The 6,000-nt window shown below is 50.9% G+C and overlaps 1 protein-coding gene across 3 annotated transcripts in view; it reads right to left on the bottom strand.

Annotated features, from left to right (window-relative positions):
• The window catches only part of SLC7A2 (solute carrier family 7 member 2), a 59,748-nt gene extending 58,671 nt beyond the window's left edge, over positions 1-1,077 (bottom strand). For 2 of the 3 annotated variants that reach the window (XM_080661173.1, XM_080661171.1), the window contains exon 1: positions 911-1,056. The gene's annotated coding sequence lies outside the window, so the exon portion shown is untranslated. Of the gene's footprint in view, positions 1-910 lie in introns of all 3 variants that reach the window. The other variant, XM_080661172.1, reaches the window with a different exon arrangement.
• Positions 1,078-6,000: the final 4,923 nt, after the last annotated feature.

Below are 6,000 nucleotides of genomic sequence, written 5' to 3' on the forward strand. Positions count from 1 at the left end.
TGTACAAATGAGTAGAGAAATCTTATGATCAGTCCTAAAAGTCTTGTCACCTAAACTCTGGGTAGGCAGTTCTGCACCAATACTTGCAGGTTTGAACATTTTTCCTTCTGGGATCTAGGTACTGCGTCCATTTAGACGACCGGTGAGCTATTTCTGGTCAATATCTCTGACACAATCTCTGCAAACTTTACTCCATGGATTGGGCGTCCCGTCAATAGAAGTTGTCAAGTTCCCAGGTGGAAGGCTATTGTGGCTGATGGGCCTCGTCATTCCCAAAGGATCAGGAATGGCATTTCGAGTTCAAGGTTGAAAACTGCATGAAATAGGCTTAAAAAGTACAGCCCATCTCAAATGGGTCTAAAACTGCACCCATTTACTTTAAAATACCCCGAGCACCACTGCGGGCCACTTTACCTGTGCAGCCAGCCCAGGGCAGGTCTAGGATGTTAAAACTCCAAGCGATGTTTTATATGTAAATCAAGAACCCCCCGGGAGCGGAAGGCGACTTCAGGGACTCCCGGTGCGTGCAGAAAGTGGGGAGGCCGGGTCTGCCCCCTCGGAGACGGGTGCCCAGGGACCCTCTGGACAAGAGTGGCTAAAGGGCTCCCCCGGAGCGGCCGTGCCAGGCTGTCTCCCAGCTCCCACTACCCACGCCCTTCGCGGACCCCGATGCCTCGGGGCTAGACGGGGAGACGCGCAGCCCTAAGGATGGGGGTTCGCGGTGGCAGCGCCATCCCGCACCCCTGGAGCTCCGGTCTCAGCGCGGCTGGAGCGCGGACTCTGGGCAGCTGCGCGCAGCTGGACACAGCCCTCGGCGCCCCCGCCCCAGCCCTTCCGCTCGGCCCGGGCGCCCCGGCCCCCCATCGCCTGCGGCCCCTCCGCGAGGCCGGACGGAGACCTGGCAACTTACTGGGCAGCGCTAGGGCCGCGCCTGCAGGGCGGTGGAGGGTGCGCGGCTGGAGAGGGTCGGGTCCGCGGCTCGGGGAACTGGAGCACCAACCGACGCGGGACGGGTCCACGCACAGAGCAGCTCGCGGCCTCAGCGCTGCAGAAAGCGGGCTGGGCACGTGGGCGCCCTTCTCAGTAGCCACGCGGGAGGCGGGGCGCGGGGCTGGGCGGCACCGCCCCCTCCATCCGCCCCCGCCTCACCCCACTCCGCCCTGCGCTCCCCACCCCCACGCCCGCCGGCCCCGCGCCCAGACCTCCCGGCGGCGCGGGCCAATCCCCGCGGTAGGCGGCGTCCTGCGCTGCGGGGGCTGGGCGGGTGGGCGGCCCCGTGGGCGCCGGGCCTGGGCAGCAGGGCCTGCGGGAGGGGAGGCGGCGAGTCCCCGAATTCTCGCTTTCCCGGGACGACCCAACCTCAGGGGCCTTTCCGAAGCTGCTTCTAGGCAGCGCTCTTCCAAGTGGGGTTTTTGTGCTGCGTTTACTTTTCATTTTCAGAAGATTTTGTAAATAGGGATATAAAGATAATAAAATAGAATAATGATCATGATAAATAGATGCCCGATGAGTGTGCTTTGTCAAATAGCACTCCTTCAGCAGGAAACACCGTGAAGGCTTATACAAAGGTGCGGTTGCTACTTTGAAAACTCCACTAACGGGCCTAGGCAGTCCTGATCATTTGGGGCTGCGCTATAGGAAAATGGCATTTGCTATTTCCAAGAGCCAAGAGAAGTTACACTATGGAGGTTCCTCATGCTGTGTGCGGCTGTTTACTTCAGGAGTCCCTGATAAGATGGAAGTCACAATGTGAAACTATGTTAATTTTCATCCGAAAGGAGGCAAAATACTGACACTGAATTGAACAGTGAATATATGTTATTTTTTGTTTGAAAGTTCTACTTTATTTTGTTTAAAATTGCAGTAAACTTCTCTTTATGCATATACCAGTAATATTATTAACGTTAGCAAAGTGACAAAATCATACTAATGCATCACACACACACATACATATTTAATATTTTTATTGATTTTTAGAGAGAGAGAGAGGAAAGGAGAGAGAGGAACATGGACCTGGCTGCCTTCTGCACGCCCCTTACCAGGGATTGAGCCTGCACCCGGGCATGTGCCCTGATGGGGAATCAAACCGGTAACCTTCAGGTGTACAGGACGATGCCCAACCAACTGAGCCACACCAGCCAGGGCGCAATACAGATGTATTTGTAATGTCATATTCTAAATCAGCCGTGGGCAAACTACGGCCCGCGGGCCAGATCCGGCCCGTTCGGCTGTTCTATCCGGCCCACGGAGCCGAAAGAGCAGAGGGTTCTCTTGCTCTCCCCTCCGCTCCTTCACCAGCAGCAGTGTTAACATGGCAACGTCGGGAAACACAGCCGCAGCTCCTTCTTCTGAGTGGGCAGATTTATATCCACCCATTCAGTAGAAAGAACAACCTCTCAATCTTCCAGAGGCTCCTTGTAATGCCCGCGGACGCGTCCCCCGACATCACCCTGGGAATGCGTAGACACGTTATCGTGGTGATGTAGGGAGACACGCCCCTGGAGAGCACAGTATCAGAGCATTAGCTAAAAAGGAGACCAACAACACTGTTCCCACTCAAGTTGATGTTTTAAACACCAAAAACCTTTCAACCCAGTCTACATTGCCATCTACATCTACGTCCCGGGCATAATTTGGAAGTTGCACTAAAGAAAATGTTTAATTTACTGTTTACACATTTTGTTCTTTTCTATTTGTTTTAGTTTTAAATTATTTTATTATATTTAAGTTTAATTTGAAAGGCTTTTGTACCTTTCCTTTGTTAGGCAATTTTATTTTGCCTTTGCCATCTTCAATATAAGGTATGTTATTGTGCTATGATTCCTCCATTTTTTGAAGTTTCAAATTATAATAATTAGTGTTTACATTCTTCTTGTTAAAATGTTTGAAATGAATAAAACTATTGAAATAAAAAAAAAAAGACCGTACCCTTTTATGTAATGATGTTTACTTTGAATTTATATTAGTTCACACAAACACTCCATCCATGCTTTTGTTCCAGTCCTCCGGTCCAGTTTAAGAACCCATTGTGGCCCTCGAGTCACAAAGTTTGCCCACCCCTGTTCTAAATCATTCTTAACTCCTTTAAGACATGTGTTCCCAACAGAATATAACGAAAGGTTTGAGGCTTCCGTCCTGAAAATGCTACTTGCGCAAACTTTCAGTGAGTATTTCTAAAGTTCATGTACATGGAGAAGCCGTCATCCACCACGTTAAAGAACTGGAAGTCAAAATGGCACCATGGCTACAAGGGCATTATTATCTACTAGAGGCCTGGTGCACGAATTCGTGCACGGGTGGGGTCCCTTGGCCTGCCTGGTGATCAGGGCTGATGGCGGGGGAGGGCCAGCCGGCCAGGGAAAGGGACTGGGTTGGCTGGCTAGGGGAAGGGACCACAGGAGTTTGGCCTGGCATGGGAGGTTGGCTATGGGAGCTCACTGACCACCAGGGGGCAGCTCCTGCATTGAGTGTCTGCCCCCTGGTAGTCAGTGTGAGTCACAGCAACTGGTTGACCAGTCACTCATTTGTTCAGTCGCTTAGGCTTTTATATATATAGACTAGAGGCCCGGTGCACGAAATTCGTGCACAGGGGCAGGGTGTCGCTCAGCCCAGCCTGCACCCTCTCCAATCTGGGACCCCTCGAGGGATGTCCGACTGCCCGTTTAAGCCCGATCCCAGTAGGATAGGGCCTAAATGGGCAGTCGGACATCCCTCTCAAAATCCAGGACTGCTGGCTCCCAAGTGCTCGCCTGCCTGCCTTCTGATTGCCCCTAACCACTTCTGCCTGCCAGCCTGATCACCCCCTAACCACTCCCCTGCCAGCCTGATTGATGCCTAACTGCTCCCCTGCTAGCCTATTTTCTCCTAACTGCCCACCCCTACAGGCCTGGTCACCCCTAACTGCCCTCCCCTGCAGGCCTGGTGCCCCCCAGCTGCTCTCCCCTGCAGGCCTGGGTCCCTCCCAACTGCCTTTCCCTGCAGGCCCGGTTGCCCCCAACTTCCCTCCTCTGCTGGCTTGGTCACCCCTAACTGCCCTCCCCTGCAGGCTTGATTGCCCCAACTGCCCTCCCTTGCTGGCCTGGTCCCTCCCAACTGCCCTCCCCTCCTGGCCATCTTGTGGTGGCCATCTTGTGTCCACATGGGGGCAGGATCTTTGACCATATGGGGGCAGCCATCTTGTGTGTTGGAGTGATGGTCAATCTGCATATTACTCTTTTATTAGATAGGATAGAGGCCTGGTGCATGGGTGGGGGCCAGCTGGTTTGCCCTGAAGGGTGTCCCGGATCAGGGTATGGGTTCCCTTGGGGCGTGGGGCAGCCTGGGCGAGGGGCCTGTGGTGGTTTGCAGGCCGGCCTCGCCCCCTGGCGACCCAAGCGGAGGCCCTGGTATCTGGGGTTTATTTATCTTCTACAATTGAAACTTTGTAGCCTGGAGTGGAGCCAAGCCTTCTGCTTGCTCCGGGGGCAGCCATTTTTTGGGGGATTCAATTATGTATCTTCTATAATTGAAACTTTGTAGCCTTAAGCAGAGGCCTGGGCCGGCCAGGGTGTGCGGAAAGCTTGGCTTCCTCCATCGCCCGCGGATAACCCTAGCCTCCTGCTCTTTCCAGCTCCATGGCTGCCGCCATTTCTCTTTGGGTTTATGTATCTTCTATCATTGAAACTTTGTAGCCTTGAGTGGAGGCCTAGGCTGGCAAGGGTAGGCGGAAAGCTTGGCTTCCTCCATTGCCGGGGAAACCCAAGACTCCCTCCTGCTCTCTGTGGCCGTAGCCATCTTGGTTGGGTTTATTTGCATATTTGCTCCTGATTGGCTTGTGGGCGTGGCTTGTGGTGTAGTGGAGTGATGGTTAATTTGCATATTACTCTTTTATTAGATAGGATTCCAGCGAGTGACCTAAGGAATAGAGACTCTGTAGATATGAACTTATTTTTACAGCATAAAACAGATTCCTTGTGCAAATATTCATTAATGACGACAGGGAATGATACTGTTGAGTCTGAGGCCAAATCCACTCACTCCCACAACGGCTAGGAGGCGTTACACAGGAGTGCGAACACTCCCCAAGACCCAGTAAACGTTGTCCATTCCTAAGGGTGAAAGGATCGGATCTAAAACTTTTCACCTGTGTTTTTCAAATAGAGGTTGCTGTTTTTAAGGTTAAGAGGTTATATTCCCTCACATCTTTTTATTCAACCACCCTGAGGGGACAGTTTGTGATTGGGCTGCAACCCAATGGTTTGGGATAAACTATTTGACATTTAGAAACTGGTAATTTAGTCAGAATACCAATCTGTGAGTTTATCTAGTAATCTGCCCATCAGAATTGGGTACTTCCTGAAACAAAAACACATTGTGCTCATGTGTGGTGAATCATAAAAGCTACTTTATCTCTAAGCAAAAATGAGTAAGTCCTTCCTCGCAGGCTCCATGTTTGATGAGTATCTTGATTTGCTGGAGTCTTGGACTTACATATGCCTTTTCCTGTTTGAAACTATTGATTAACGAAACCCTCATCAGGTCGTTAGTTATTTCTCAACTTTTAAAATGTCTTGAGGTAGGAAGAACAGAATGTCCACAGATCTATATGAGTCTCTAACACAGTTTATGGCAGCTGAGGGAAATTAGAATAGACTACTTAGAAACAAAATACAGTATTTGAAATGCATTAAGCTATTTTGACTTCATCTTCATTCACATTTCCTTTTGCACTATTCTATTCCTGCTGCTTAGAATGAGTTAGCAACTTCTTCCTCTCTGAGTAATGCTCTCAACCCCCTTTTTCCCACCTCCCCTTCTCTGAAATACCTCAATCACGTTTTTTTTTTGAGAGAGAGAGGTAGAGAGAGGTGGGGTGTGGGAAGAGAGAGAGATTTGTTATTCCACGTATTTATGCATTCATTGGTTGATTCTTGTATGTGCCCTGACTGGGGATCAAACCTGAAACCTTGGCATATTGAGCCAACGCTTTAACCAGCTGAGCTACCCAGTGATCCCTTTTCA

This window comes from Plecotus auritus (assembly GCF_963455305.1).
Source record: "Plecotus auritus genome assembly, chromosome: 3".
In the NCBI taxonomy this organism is placed as follows: domain Eukaryota; kingdom Metazoa; phylum Chordata; class Mammalia; order Chiroptera; family Vespertilionidae; genus Plecotus; species Plecotus auritus.